The following is a 16,620-nucleotide window of genomic DNA, read 5'->3' on the forward strand; positions in this document are numbered from 1 at the left end:
GATGTAAACACCCCTCCGCTCTGGTTGTATATGACCACGTCTTCCATCTGCGGTGGCTTCCCTGACTCCGGTGGGGTAGATCATCATCGTGCTGGGAACAAAAAAGCTGTGCGAGAACAGACACTTTGATCTCATTTAGAGTAAATCTGAAACGAAGCCTGCCTCACTGTTGAATTTCCCTCGCATTAACACGTTTCTTGGTTTTGTTCTTTCCAAAATTGAGAAAAATTACGTAAGTATCAAGCGAGTTAGAATTGAGGAGTAATTGCAGTGCCTCGGAGGGCAAAGAGAGTGGAACTCTCACACTCAGCCTTTCCTTTCACTTAAGTGTGTGTGTGTGTGTGTGCGCGTGTGTTGGGAACATAGTGAGGAGGAAAAATGGGGTGAGGTTAAGGTCAGGAGACTAGGGAGTAGAAAGATGTTCTGGCTTTGGCTATTTGAATTTCACATGCCAAAGACTGAATTTAAGCACATTCTATATGGCACTTTGAAGCCACACTCTTAGAAGTCACGTAACACTTGAAAAAGAACGTATTGGAAAGTAACTTTAAAAATTAACCAATAATTAAAGAATGAGGATAGATCCTGCCATGGAATGGCCTTTTTTTTTTTTTTTTTTTTTTTTTATAAACTGCATTTGGTATCCTACTAAATAATCAATCCAGGTAAACTTCATACATTTATTCACACAGGTGGGTACATTTCATTGCAATCCATATGACTCCGACTTCTACAAAATAAAAACATGACATTTTGGTTAATAATTATTTCAGCAACATTTCCCAAGCATCTTTTATATCATAAACAACGTGGATCCTGATTCAGCTCTTCTGGATTCCATAATAACAGATGGATTGCGAGACTGTTTACTGCTGCTTCCCACAAACTTCCTCTTTGTAAACTACTATATTATTTATGAATCAGAAAAGTTTCAGAGAAGCCTCCTATCTGATTACTGCTTACTGATGAACTTGCATCAGAGAAACTTTTAGTCCAATTATACCAGTTTGTTATAAAGAACTGTTATTATTACAAAGTCTGAATTTGTTAACTGGTTACTATGCCTGTTTCTCTGTGCCATTGACTCATAAAGACCTTGTCAGACAGATTGTTTTAACTCTATCCGCAGGAAACAGGGAATAGTGAACATTCGGCCCTGAAAAATTAAACTAATAATAAAAACTATTTCTAAGTAGCATACTACCCCAGACACCGAGATAGATTTACCAGGTACTGTAGAAAAGACTGCAAATAATTTTGGCTTTGAATCGGTTTATCTTCCTCTGCATGGAAAACCGTATCTAGTTTTCTGCAATGACCCAGGAACAGACATTTTATAGCCGGTTAAGGATATTTCTGGTCACCGGCCTTGACACTTAGAATTGTTGGTTTGCGTGTCAGGCAGGAGTAAGTGTGCAAAAGAATGAAACTGAAATGGACTTCTTTAAAGTTTATCTGAGCCATCCTGGTTTTACAATTTACTTTATCAACGGAAGCAATCTTCCGTGTGCATGTGAAGTGGGCAGAAAGACATCCACACTCACAGGATTTTAATTAGGTGTAAGAGAGAACAAGACAAAACCAAACCAAACCAAAGCAAGAATCCCCGTTAAAATCAAGCCCCGTAAATAACCCTAATCTTGCCTTAAAATTTCCACCCTCTGTGCTACCTAACGAAATGCAACATGATTATGATTAATTCATCATGACCTTGATAAGAAACATATTTACAGGGAAGTGTTGTCAGTTACGATGGTTCTCAGGCTGAACCTGAGCTAGTTTGTGTGACGAGTGTGTGTATGCGTGTGACAGGGCCAGTTATGTCATCATCCTATCAGAAATATAATTGTCAATATGCCGATTGTGATCCGAGCGGGTTCTCACCCTGCCCCTCGACGCTGTCCTCACTGGGGACTTTCTTTGCCTTCCTGGGAACCTAATGCTGAGACAGAGCAGCTGCACGATCCCTAGATGCCAAACTCAACCAGGAAGGAGCCTGTGACAGATGCTTCTGCATTTTATGCAAATAGCAACTTCATGGATCGGTTTTCCCTTCCTCTGTGGAATATAAGCATCTGGAAAATAGAATTCCAAGAGCCTTAGCACATTAACAAATGAACAGAAATGACCAAACAAAACAGGTAACAGGACTGAACGGGAATGTGAAAGAGGAGTTTGCTCATTAAAGCCCTAAGTTTTATTGTAGTATTTCAATACTACAAAAAACATATACCTCTGTCACTTCCTATTACTTTTCTTTCCATAAATCTGTTGTTAGTGAAAAGTATATATTTTGTGTGTATCTGTCTCCCCGCCACTGTACTGCAGTTTTAAAGTATCACACAGGTCTGTAGCCACAGTGAAGAAATCCACACGTTGGCTGAAGATGTGTTTAAAACAAATCTAAACAAAGGCAAAAACAAAACCAGAACATTCTTTCCCAGAAAAAAAGTTTTTTTTCCCCCCTAAGTAGAAATAAGTTTCAAAGCCTAAGGGTTTAGAAATATTTGCAGTTAAATAAGTACTATTTCTTTTTTATATTACTGTGCCACTTAAAAATATCCTTATAAAAATATCAGCTTTATGATTAAGGATGTAACAAAATTCATGTCTATTCTGACATTCAGCTTTAGCTTTCAAATAGAGATTACTACTATTCTAGAACATAAATAATTTTGTAGTATCATACACTTGCTTTAATAAAGCTTTCACATTATACCTAATTTTATGTAAATGTTATTCAGATTTCAATCCAAGAGTTTTGTAGGGGAGGTTAAAGGGTGTTTATCTTGATTTGTTAAAACGCACCATTAAAATTAAGCAGTGACAAATATTATGACTTCTTAAATTGTCCTAAATGGTTGTATTTGTTTATTAGACTTGTGTTTATACAAAATATTTTAACTCTTTAAATATAACCTACTTTGACAAATTGTTCATACAGGACCTGTAATCAGGAAATGGGTTTGGTAATCTTATAAATTCAACGATCAGTTTGATTTCTTAGTAAACCCTTCTTTATGAGTATTGTTTAATGTGATAAAATGGTATATATCACGTTTAGAAAAAAATAATGAAAATGGAAATAAATAAAAAAGAAAGCTTAGATTATTTTATTTTCTAAACACTAGCCTTTTTTTAGGGTTATAAAGATTAGTGCTTAGCATGTATCTCTTGAATATACAGTTTTAACGTTTGGGGAACATATTTATTCAGAATAATTATAATAAAAATAACTGCAAATTGGTAGAGAATATTAGTTCATTTAAGAGTACTTCTGAAAATGATAAGGAAGAAAAGAAAGTGATCAGAATTATCTCTCCATAAGAATACGACTATTATACTCCTACATGTTACTTATTAAAAGTAATCAGCAAGGATAGTAGCTAGATAAGACATGGTTCTGAATGTAACCTTAACCAAAAATTCAAATAGCATTTCAGAATCAGGAATTAATAGAATAAACTTAATTTTAGTTTCTCATAAATGCAGCTGCATTTTCCTATTTAATTACAGGTTTTCAACAGTAGTAATTTTTCCTTGACCTGCTCAATCTCAAAAGTCAGAAAATTGCTTCTTTTTAAAAACTGACAATGGCACGGTATGTTTCCAAAGAAAAAAGACCAATTACAGAAAACCATTAGTTTAAACATGTTTAAATAGTCAGGAAGAAGTTCTAATAGAAAACTTGTTTGAATAGAAGGGAAAGTTAGGAATTACTTTTGTCGCATGGCATAATGTGAATGTGAAGATACTATATTATTTTCTTTTTTCTAAAAGTAAAATAAAAATGTGCTGTATATTTATAAAAAACCCAAGGCATTCAAGATGAGTTGTTTCTTGCTCTTTGGTAAATAGAATTCTTTACCATTGTAAATTCATGGATTTTTTTTTTTTCATCTGCAGCCTGGGTAGTAGACAACAGAAAAGGTATTTTAAAAGGGAAAAGTTTAGCTTGGTAAGAGTCATGGAATAGGATAGCGAGAAAAATAAAGAGCAGAGCCTTAGCTTTTGAAAAGATAATAAGATCGAAGCTCAGAATTTGCTGGCAAATACAGATGGAAAACATATTTTCTTACCCAAATTGTTAAATTGTAGTGCAGAGTGTAAATATTCAGTTTTTCTCTAGATGAGAAATATTCATGATTTAATAAACTAGACTTCTCAAATAAGGAGATGGAATTTTTTGTTTATTCGATACAGAGACTTCATTTAATATGTTTTATCATACTATTGAGGCTTCTTTTGTGGCCAGGGAAGAATTTGTGGGTGAAGGCTCCGGGTCTGACAGATTACAGAAAGAAACATTTAATAGTCAGTGGATAATTATTCACTGTTCAAATTTCTTACTTTTATCATGTTCATAATTTTTTTTTGTATGTATGCATGGAGATTTCCTTTGACTCTTTAAATGGAATTAAGAGCAAATTACATACAAATTAGTTAAATCTGTTAAAAAGAATATTTTCTCTAAAGCTTAGTTATTAATTTTCTTTTCATCACTGGTGGTGCCAATGCAAATTATGTCTCCACAGCCAAGACATGGTTTCAATGCACAGGTTAATTAAAAGGGCCAGGTTATAGAATCTGAACCATTGGTGCCACCAGGATCCGTTGAGAATAGTACATCTAGTCAGAGAGTTAAGGGAAGCTTTTAATAAAAAAAAATCAGGGCTGTCAAGACATTCTGTGCTTTTAGATCTGCTAATTTTGATAGAGTTGATATGAGTAGAATGACCCAAGACCCCCTTCCAAGTGCATTTCTGCCAAAATCCCAGGTTGCCTGTGAACTCAGAGGCTCATGTTACTGTAAACTTTATGTGGCAATACCATTGACATTTAGTTTTATTTTTTCCCCTAGAGTTTCAGATGGATGTGTTATATTTTTTAATTTACTTAGTAAAATATTTTTTTACAATCTACCATTGCTTATGAGCAAGGTCCAATAAGGAATGGCACTCAAATGCTCAACAGATTCTTCAGAGGCTGTGAATTAACCAAAGCTTATAGCTCAAAAAAAAGAGGCTGCTTCACACTGGAGAAGAATTGAGATTTAGTTAGATGGGTCAATGGTGAAAGGTAATCACAACATTCATTCCTGGGATAAAAACTCATGTAAAAAGAAGTCTTTGGAAAGAAGAAACAATGAAAATCTAAATAGCAGAATAAATAAACATTTACACCCAAATTCTTGTAAATTATCATCCAAAAGAGGCTGATGTGTGGGTGACTATAAATATTCTTACCGGTGGATGACAATATATCGTATTGTCCTCATGAACAGTTGGGCCATAAAACAAATGCATAATAATTTCAGATGCTTTTTCTTTTTGGTGTCAGGAATTTCATAAGGAAGTCCTCACAAAGTGTAGTCAGCACAGATGCAATGTGGTAAATATTTACTTTGTAATTTATTAAGAAGAGATATAATAAAGTTACAGGTGAAAATAAGCCATGGGTCTAATAGAGTAATGGAACCTATTTTCAGAGTCCTATGAGTTAGTTCTAGGTCTGACCAAGCTCTCTATGTCTTAGCTTCCTCAGATATAGAATGAAGATTTGGGGTTAGGTGATTTCTTGGGTCTGAACAGGCTTTATAATTTTATAACTTTTGAAATTATAATGAAAATACCATTTGATTGTTCTTTTTATTTAAAAAATGCTGCTCATATTTTTTGGTTGATTGATACTATACTACCTTATTTTGTTATATGCCCAGCTTTGTAAAATAAGTTAGAAAATGTATTTGACATGCACAAATGAAAGAATCGATTAAAGGTCATGCAGAGAGTAAAGAATAAAATGAATAGTAAAATGGCTGCTGGGAGCAATGGAATTGCTGGAAGGAAATGTGTAAGTATTACCACAGAAGCAGATAAATGCTGAGAAGCCTTCTCTCACTGAACAACAGAGGTTCTAAAGTAGGTAAAATATTTTTCTCTTCCCTACTACCAAAAGAGGACCAAAGCACAAGAAGAAAAGAGAGAAAAGTGAGAGAGTGGGGAACATGAACTATCTATCTTTCCATGGAAGATTTACTGCAGGTATCCTATCTAGGATCAAGGGAGTTTTCATCGCTTGAATACTGTATTTTGTATCCACTAAAAATATATATGTACATTATTAAATTGGTGAGGCAATGAGTTTGAAAATAACTTTTTTCCATGAAAAAATTTAAATGGCTCAAAATGAGTTTGAAAAAATGTGCACACCACTTGTTAGGTCAGGGAAATGGCAGATACATGGAGTGGCTAAGTGAAAATGTAAGAAGGAAGTTACGTGGTAAGGAAAGTAAAAGGTGAGCAGGGCAAAGGGCTGTGTGATAGAAATTACTTGATGAACCACTTTCACTCTTAGCAGTAACTTTAACCCTCTTTGCCATTAGTCTTTTTTAACATTAAAAAAAAAAAAATCAGCCACAGCCACTAAATGAAAGGTTTTTCAATCTCATAGTTGTGATCCTGTCTCGGAGTCACCAGCTCCTTAGGAAAATCCCAATTGACTTCTATACCCAGCACTTTAGACTCTTAAGACCCGTGGTATTACCTCATTGGCCACCAGTGTCTGGCCGGCAGCTAGACATGAATAGAACCTTACCACTAGCGTGTGTTACTATCTTCATTTGCCAGAAAACTTTGGTTGTCAACCAAGCATTGAGGTAGTTTATTTTACCTAAAATCTAGCTGTGATAGAATTGGCTTAAACCTTTTCCACAGGGGAGGATTTCTTACAAGGCAGTGAGCTTGTACTAAAATCCTCAGTGTCCAGTGTTTGCTGACTCACCATTGAAAGATTCTCCATTGAATCAATTCTTGATTCAGATGTCTGATAAAGATGCCATGCATGGGTGATACCCAAAAATTGAATCAGGAAGGCAGGAAGGACCTAACCAGTAAGGAAGATGGCCTTGTACTGTGCACATGTCTGGGTTCCTGGACTGTGCAATGGGCTTCAACAGCATGGGCTAGTAGTCATTGTCAATATACATTCCTACTAGAATGCTAACTTGAAAATTAAATATAGGACCTGGAAAAATCCTTTATTTTTAGGTGGAAATACTATATTGTTATAGTATTACTATTATTATTTAGGTTAGTGTTTCTTCTTGATGTATTAGACTCACAGATAGTTGTTATGAGTGTTTAAAAACAAAATTCAACTGAGTACATTTTAAAGACCTTATTGGCTTTGTTCAGCAATTCATGAATCGAGCAGCAACCAATCTGGCAGATAGAAAGGACCTCTGAAGAGCTTTACAAGGCAAGAGATTTTATAGGCAGAAGCCGGAAGCTGGAACAAGAGTGTTGTATTAGGCAAAAAAGCTCCGGGTTATTGCAAGTTGCAAGGTGACTTTCTTTAGAGGGGATGGCAAGGGGTTTATCAGGCAGGTGACCTAAATAATGCTAATCAGGCGATTCTTGTCTGATTTGATAAGAGTGCATTTCCAGGAGAGCCGAAACTGTGTGGTGATGTGGGGCTTAGCATAAGTGACTCCACTTTGGGCCTGTTGTCTTGTCTTTAATATAAGAAAAGATAAGAATTTGGAGTTAATTTCTGAGTCATGTAGAAATATTTCAAAATGTAGTTCTTATGTCGTTTTTTGTATTTGCTTGAACTTTATGATGGTTACAAAAAATTAGGAGCAGTGCCTTTGTTTCCCTCTCTCTTTTTCTGCAGCTCTTCTAGTCCCTTCCTGGTTCCCAAGTCACTGGCTCATTACCATCCATGTGTAATGGGTTTGCTGATTGGCTGTATGCATCTGGGAGGTTGGTGTTCAATTTTTTTCACTTTTACAGGTTAATTCTCTCTCCTTAGTTGTCTAAACTTTCTTTAGTTTCAGGTTCAGACTATATTTTATTCTATTGAATATTTTAAAAGGAGTCACAGCAATTAGATTAACTTTATGAAAGGCAAGAAAAAAATATTATTTGGGGGTGCTAAAAGTTTTGCAAATGAGATCGTAATTTTCCACATGTTTAAATTACAATTTAAAAGAGTCTTTAGATGCATTTCAAATAATTTTTTTCAGGTTGAAAAGTGTCTGAATATTAAGCTTTTGTTTTTTTCTCTCGCTCTACATCCCTACTCCTCGATTAATGACCCATAAACTAAACCAACACTTAAATCCAAAAGCACAGAACCCTTGTCTCATACAGTGGTTCCTTGGAACCAAATAGTTTAGTTTTTACCATAAGAAATTTTATAAAATTTAATACTTTAACCTCATGACATAGTAGCTTTATTCAGTTTTTGACACATTTTATATTAATTTTTTTTTGTTAAAGGCTCCTTATGAGAAGAATAATTTTGTTCTTTTACATTATCCAAATGCTTATATAATCATAATTTGGATGTGAAAAATGTAGTTTTTTTTTTCTTTGAAACTTTGTAATGATTTATAGTGGGTTCAAAAACTAACCTATTCTCATATGTCAAATTAACTATAGAAATGTGGCTTTTGGAATTGGATACTGTGAATCCTTTTCAACTAGTAAATTTGTCATTACAAGAATAATAAAATGGTTTTAATAACATGAGCTAGTTCCTGTTTTCTTTACTTGGTAAAGCTTCTGCTTTGGATTCAGGTTGCTTTGCTTATGACTGAGATGATCTTTAATGTCACTGAGCTGAACTTTTAACAAATCCATAAAACCTTGTTAAAAATAGCAACAAACTTTGCAAAATTCAATGGGCATCCTGTGGTATTCATGTACATTTTTCTACATTTAAAAGTAGGACATAGTCACTATTGCTGGTTTTATTCCTGTTTATCATATAATTTCCTTTCATAGATAGAAAAAGCATGGGGAAATTTAGAATAGGACTTTGGGGAGGAGGCAGTAGAGTCTGTAGAACTGGGTTTTGGATATAGGATTATGTGAAGATTGGTATTCTCATTTTAGTATTTCTTCATGGATTTAACTTTTTATTAAATTTCACACATCCATTATTTTCTGTGGCAGTAAACACTGGTAGGCAAGGGAAAAAATGGTCCTGGAAATAAAATCCTAAGTGCAGTTGCCTTGTACCTAAGTGATAAACTAATCTAGAAAAAGAAAAGTGGCCCAGAGACCTCTTTGTGTGAAGTATCTCAACATATTGCTGTCTGTTATATTGTACCGAACACATGCACTTCTGTTTAGTAATATTTTGGGGAGCTGAGATTTAGGGCAGAAAAGGCTGGAGCATGTTAGCAACTAATTCTAAAATTTTATGGGGTTATTTATTTATTGATAGTGTGATGAACATGCATTATTTGTAATAACATTTTTAGTTTAACATTCCTTTTTTTATTTAACTCTGATTTTTAGACCTTCGAGTTTTTCTTTGCTTTAGCTTGGGAAAACCAAATAAGTGCAAGTTTCCTCCAAGACACCTCATGAAAACATTTTTTTTTTTTTAAATAAAATCAAGAGTGAAACGAGTCTATATTTATTTGGAAGATCATCTGACTACTGCTAAATGGAGTATCTCAATCTGAAAGTGAAATCTGTTTCACTGCTAAAAATTGCCAAGAGTTTTTTGACTGAGATTTGGGAATCTGCAGAAAATGTAAAAGTTTTTTTTTCTACAATAATCTGTTCAGTGAACAAGCTGTGAAAAATAGTTCTGTATTTTGTCCATGTGATGCAGCAGACGGTAAATTTCCATTTTAAAGAACGATATGAGTAGCTTCTGGCACGCATCTCTATTGCCTTACTCGAAGCCACTTACACTGAGTTACAACAATGCAGTTTATTACTTCTTTAAAGCAAAAAATCAGAGGGGATCTTATATTCTCTTCTTTTTCTTTCTTTCTTTTTCATTTTCTTTTTTTAACCCACAGCTCAGCTCTATTCCTTTCTCTGAGATCAGTGATGTGAGGGCATGTGGAGGCCTTATCAAATGTGCCTTAAATATCACAATTGTATCAAGAAGATACAGTTTCCCTGCATTTAAAGCTTTGCATTTGAAGAGCTTTAGAATTAATTTACTGTTTTTTTTTTCTACACATACTCTTTTGAGGTAATTGGTCCCATAATTAGTATTTATTGTGAACCATTAAGGGATCTATTTTTTAAAAATGTATCATTGTGATTTTCATATAAGCACACAATGAACATGTGTGTTTAAAGATTTTATTTATTCCTTAATTAATGAGAGTAGCAGTAAGATGCTATAACCTGCTCAAAGGAGAATTCAGATTTGCATTCACACACATGTTAGGCAGATAAAGAACACTGATACAAATTGACAAACATGCAAAACTGGTCAGCATTTACAGGGCAATAATCAATTGCATTCTAGAGGTCTTACCATTTCTATTTCTGTGGGCCAGAATAATTTGCATTATTCTTAATGTTCTACAACTTACAGAGATGAAAAGTAGCTCAAAAACAATGAAAGGAAGAGAACCTGGAACTATATGCTAAACAGGACATTTACAGATCTTTTGATTTATTTCAAAACCTTACCCAATTTTTACTTACAGTTTCCATTAAAAAGTACTTTGGACATTTTCCACTCAAATTAATTAATATTGTTTCCTGGGTCATGTCTACTTTTAGATACAATACTTACCTAGAACAGTATTGGTGACACATAGTAGGTGTTTCATTCATATTTGTTGAATGGATAAAATTTTACTTGCCTTTTCCATTGAACATTTTTCAAATAATTCACTAGTATAAGTGAGTATGGTCTTTTGTTCTCAAATCTCAAGGATGTCGGAAGGATTCTGAAAGTTGGGGTAGCCTTCAAGGCTTTGGTACATACCTTTCTTTTGCCTTTGATCACTTTACAGTCAATGATGTATCTTCTGAGAGAGCATGAGGTAGATCAAAGGAAACCAGGATTCAACTGATACTGGATTCTCAGTCCCCCATGCCAGGGATGTGAGCTCCAGGGGATAAAATCAACATCCAACTGACTGTAGGATGAGTGGCCTCAGAGGGCAAAGAAAGCCTACCTTTCTGAGGAACCTAGTGTATCATGCTGGCTTCTGATTATTGCAGATCGGATGATCATCACTAATTGGATTTTGACAATAATAGGTTGTCCTTCGAATTTACTTTCGTTATGCCTCAATTTATTTCAACCAGGTGATAACCAGGGGAGTTTAACTTCAGATTTCTCAGGTGATCTTCAATGTCATACAATCTTTTTCTTCCTCACTTGTCTGATGCCTGAAGTTCTGCCATTGTTGCTCCATGCCTTGAACATAGAAGTTGCAGTGATTTCACTGATGTGCGCATCTGTTTTCTTGGGAGAGATAAAGTCCTTAACATTTTTAGTATTTCACACTTCACTGGGAAGGAAAAATTAGTGATTGGGTTGTGTTTTCTGTCCTATTATGATTTTGATGGGGGAAATGAGAGAGTAAGACAGCAGACACCCAACATGGGTGACTCGTCAGAGTGAGGCAAAGTCAGGAATAAGCGCAGAACAAGGTAGCGCTCAATGTCTTCAACAAATCCACATACCAATCCTCTTCCCGCTGATGTCTCCAGTATATGGTTTGCAAAAATATTCTAGCGTCCGCAGGAGCATTACGGAAGTGGAGGGCATTCACTTCGCCATGGAAAGCGGTTAGCAAAGCTGAACGTTTTTCCCAACAGTGGCTATTTTCAATCTTTTTTGAGCCACTGGATTTATTTGCTACCTATTAAAAAATGTGTGATCTAGCCCTTCACATATCGTACTGTACTTATCCCCAGTCTACCACACATCTGAATACTCTTACAGTTTACAAAGCAGTTTCATATGTTATCTTTTTTGACCTTTCCAATAATCTGGTGGCCCTTGGTTTTGAAAGATGATCTTTAACTCAAAAAATGTTTTTCCTCCACTCAAGGCAGGGTTTTCTGTGTGAAAGAGATGACCCCAATGTAATCATCTGTAGGAGAGCTGGAAGTTGATGGCCGCTAATGGCTTTTGTTGTGGTAGTCTATATCCTGCGTGAAGATAACAAGACAGAAGACTCTGGAGCCACAGCCTGATTCATCTGCCATTTATAGGTGTGGTTTAGTCTTTCCTTCCCCCCCACCTAGGCCTTGCTGTCACCGCTGAGAAAATTAGTTCTATAAACACTTCCAGGCTTGACTCACTGTCACTTTGCACTTTGTCATCCAGTATTTTCAGATACTATAAAATTTGAATGAGGAAATCCTGGAACCTAGGTTATCCATTATTTTCATCTAGCTCTTTATTAAAGTGAGAGGAACATTGGAATGAGAATTAGACTTTGAAAAATAAGCATGGATGATCTGGTAATTCCCACTGTGAATAGCTGGTATTACTTCAGACAAGTGACTTAATTATCTGGAATGAAAAGAATTTTCTGTTTAGGGTACAGGGGTAGGTGAGTATTAGGGACAGTGAAATATCCTTAGTTAAAATAAAAGATGTTATTTAAATGCAAGGCATTAAAAAAACAAATGCAAGGCATTATGACTATGACCAAGAATATAGGGCATAAGTTATATTACCATTAAATTTGCTTTTAAACTCTTGACCCTGAAAAACAGAAACAAAAACTCTTGAGCCTGAAGGGCCAAAGAAGTCTGCCCTGATATATGCCATTCTGCATGTGACAGACAGATGTCCACCTCAAAAATAACTCTGGAGGAATTTTCATTAAATGAATGAATAAATTTCCTTCAGTGATACTTAACTGGCTTTATTCTTTCTAGATCAGTAGTCAGTTTTTAAAAGTTTGGGTGGTTCAGGCTGTGGAAAGAAATATTCAGGTGTATCCTTATATAGCAGTTGAATTCAAATTCTTTTTTTTTTTTAATTTTTTTTTTTTATTTATTTATGATAGTCACAGAGAGAGAGAGAGAGAGAGAGGCAGAGACACAGGCAGAGGGAGAAGCAGGCTCCATGCACCGGGAGCCTGATGTGGGATTCGATCCCAGGTCTCCAGGATCGCGCCCTGGGCCAAAGGCAGGCGCCAAACCGCTGCGCCACCCAGGGATCCCTGAATTCAAATTCTTAAACATTGATCAAAATTTGGGAAATCCTTAACCTTAATGTATTTCAAAACATCTTTGATTTTGCCTTCTTTCCTTACAATAAACACAGTGCTTGTCTTATCTATATTGATTCTAACATTTGCCAATTTTTGGCTCCCCAGAATCTTTATTATTTCTTTAAGCACTTTCCCCTCCTTACACTAGGAGAATAGTATAAGTAGTCCTGAGGTGACGTTGAGTTTTCATCCAAGGGACTGAATTCTGTTTTTCCTCCTTCCTAGTTCTGCCAGGGGGTGAATGACTGTCAATTTTGGCTAATTAGACACCCACTTTGGGAACATCAAGTCTTGAGGAAATGACAAGGTCTGGGGCATGATTAGAGACCTTCATACCAGCAGCAGAGGCAAACAAGGCTGCTGGAATGGTGGTGGTATTCTGACCAGCAATTCCAGACCTGAGCTGGGTGCTGTGATTTCGGCTTGCTTTTTCTTGGTCCTTTGGAGGATCCTCGGATCCTGCCCTATAGCCAACCTTCCAGTTTCTTGTTCATTTTGTGAGGTCCACAACATCTTGCCGTAGATTGTTTTTTGCTGAAATAGTTACATTTGGTTTCTGTTGCTTGCATCCAAAAATCCAGATTGAAAGAGTACATTTGTGCTTCTGAGAAATAGCAAGTTGATATAGGAAAAATACTTCATCTCTACTTGGTTCCAAGTAACCATTTAAATATTGGCCACTTTTATCATTACTTTTCTGGCACTGCTGTATGATATAGTAACTATTTGTTTAGTTTATCAGTCTCAAAGATTGGAATGCAAGCACTTTGTCCTAGTTGATTTTGCATCTATCTTAGTAATTGGTGTATAGTTGGTATTCAATAAACAGTTATTGATTGAACTGAAAAAATGAGCTAAAATTTTCTTAAACACATAACAGACAATTATTATGTTTGATTAAATTCATTGTTCATTTGATTCATTGAACCCTACTATGTCTAAGTTACTGTGAGAAATATGAAGATGACTAAGTCATGCCCTTTGCCCTGTTACCTTTAATAAGTTTGTAATTTTACAATGAAGAAAGGGTTGATAAGAAACATATTTAGATCCATTCACTTTTTTTTTTTCATGGCTTCGATGTTATACTCTTGCACAATAAATTTGAATCCTGCCTTTAAGACTGGCCTCTCTCAACTGTGGGTGTAATTTAATGCTAAATATGCTAAAATTGATTACAAAGTCAAAATGTACATATTCTGTGATGTTGTCTGGTGGTTTGGATTAGAGTTGACCTATTACCTCCATAACCAGGGATAATTGAAGTTTTACTATATTTAATTAACATTCTGATTTTAATTGATTCCATTGAAAGTAGAAACTGTTTTGTGTTTTGTACTAGAAGCTTATTTTATCCAATAAATAACTATGCACAGTATGGTCATTCATAAAATATTGATAAATAAATAAATCTGGAAATTGAGCTGAGTGCCAGAAAAAATTATTTAAGCCTACACGTACAGAGGCCATATCAGAACACCCAGGAGGAATTGTAGCCGTGGTTCTACACTCTAGTATATTATAGGAATCAACAATTAGGATGAGGGTGGACAACATCCTATGGATCTCTATTCTGAAGGGTCTGACTTTATAGTGACTTACCAGAGGGAGGGGATTGGAACTCTAACCCTCATCTCAGTATTCTTAGAGCTGGGTTTTTTCCAAGTATCACTCCTCAGAGTGTGGAATGTGGATGAGTGAGTGTTCTGGTCTGTCAACTGTTGTCTGCCTAAGACAAGAAGCTTGCTCCAGAATGTAAATTGTCTTTACCAAATACACTGGTAAGTTCAATGAACATCTTGGAATTTTTGGTAGCAAGATTTTATTGATGAAGAAAACTGTTCATCCATTTATGGTCTGACCTGAGTTACTCATTTCATTGTAGACTGAAAACAAACACTTTATATTTTAACCACTTTGAGTAGTACTGGTTGATATGGTATCACTTGGCTTGCTTGTGAAGATGTGGTTTTGGTACCGCACAGAACATCTATTGAAGGAGGCATTTGAGAGGGAGAGTCACTAGGAAACTTCATTTTTAATAAGCTCTGAAAGTCATCCTTCTGCACATTTAAATAAATAAATAGCAAAGTCTTGTTCAGAGCATTGTCAAGACATGGGGCAAAGTCTATTTGTTAAAAATTTTCCAAAAAGGTGAAATTATATTATTTTGCACATTTTCATGAAAATAAGATATGTGGCCAGTCTCTCCAAAGTAAACACATCTTCATTAATCCAAACAAAACTCTTACTAATTAACCTAGGGAAAAAAAGTGTAAAAGTCTAAAGAAGATTCTTATAAAATCTTATTTGAGTTGGATGAGGAACTTTCTATAACCTTGACATAATCAGGGATAAGCTTTTAATAGAAAAAATGAAACCAAATCTCAATGTATTCTTTCTGATATTTGAACTGTCTTGGCTCCTGAGGATGGATAAATATCTGATTAATGTTGGGTCACGTGAATTTTGAAGGTCCTCATGTTTTGGGATAGTGTGAAGACAGATCTGTGATTTGAGAGTCTTGGGTAAAGCTCCTCAGAGCCTTGGAAGGTAGCTAGACTATCTAAATTGATACTCCATTTTTGGCCATGTGCAGTCAAAGGAGGAGATAAAGCCTTTCCGACATGAAAATAGGTAACTTTTCTTTTGTCATGAAGGATATCGAGTGCAGATCAAAAGGGAAGATGTTGAATAGATTGGGCTGAAGCAGGGTTTCTTGAGACAATTGATATAGGAAGTTGGAACTATTATTATTATTTTTTTTAAAGATTTATTTATTTATTTGAGAGAGAGCTTGAGAGAGAGGGGGGAGAGAGAGACAGACAGACAGAGAGAGAGAGACCAGTAGTGGGAAGGGCAAAGGAAGAGGGACAGACTCTTAAGCAGACTCCACACTGAGCGTGGAGCGCCGCATGGGGCTCCATCTCATGACGCTGAGATTACAACCTGAGTCTGACGCTTTACTGTACCACCCAGGCAGTATTATTGTTTTAATAATTCAAGCTATTTCTTCAATAGAGACTGATTTAATGATTTTCGTCAATATTCCTAGTGTTCATCAACGTCTGATTCTCCTCTCCTCCCTGGCATGTGGAAAACTACAAGTCCTAGGCTCCTTGCAATCAGGGGTGACCTGTGACTAGTTCTGGCCAATGGGCTATGAGTGTAAGTGATGTCACCTCCAGGCTGAGGCCTGGAAGTGTAGGTATGAAGTCTCCAGCGAAATTCTTCGCCTTAGCAATTCCTAGAACCTCCTAATGAGAAGACAGAGCCACAAAATTGAAGTAGCCCAGATTCCCCAAGTAACTGCCTTCCATGCTGCCTGAACTCAGAACAGACTTTGCATAAACGCGTAATACGCCTTGGTAGTGCTGAGCCCCTGAGATTGTGGGGCTATTTGTTACCATAGTATAGCCTAACTTAGCCTTCTAGTAAAAGAATTGAATACTGCCTTGGATAGCTCAATCTTTAGGTTCCAGAATTATGAAGAGTATGAAAGGTCTGGTTCAGTCAGAAGAGAGAAACTTTTCCTTCGTATTCTTTTATTAGTTTGTTCAACTGCTTGACAAAATATCAGTGTAGATTGTATGTCAAGCCCTGAGCTGTGC

At 35.8% G+C, this 16,620-nt stretch overlaps 1 long non-coding RNA gene across 1 annotated transcript in view; it reads right to left on the bottom strand.

Moving 5' to 3' along the window:
* Positions 1 to 712: 712 nt before the first annotated feature.
* Positions 713 to 16,620, bottom strand: part of LOC100686866 — a 60,821-nt gene continuing 44,913 nt past the window's right edge. The window contains exon 7 of the long non-coding RNA XR_005385192.1: positions 713 to 2,075. This is a non-coding gene — a long non-coding RNA (uncharacterized LOC100686866). The remainder of the gene's footprint in view (positions 2,076 to 16,620) is intronic.

This window comes from Canis lupus, chromosome 37 (genome assembly GCF_011100685.1).
Source record: "Canis lupus familiaris isolate Mischka breed German Shepherd chromosome 37, alternate assembly UU_Cfam_GSD_1.0, whole genome shotgun sequence".
In the NCBI taxonomy this organism is placed as follows: Eukaryota; Metazoa; Chordata; class Mammalia; order Carnivora; family Canidae; genus Canis; species Canis lupus.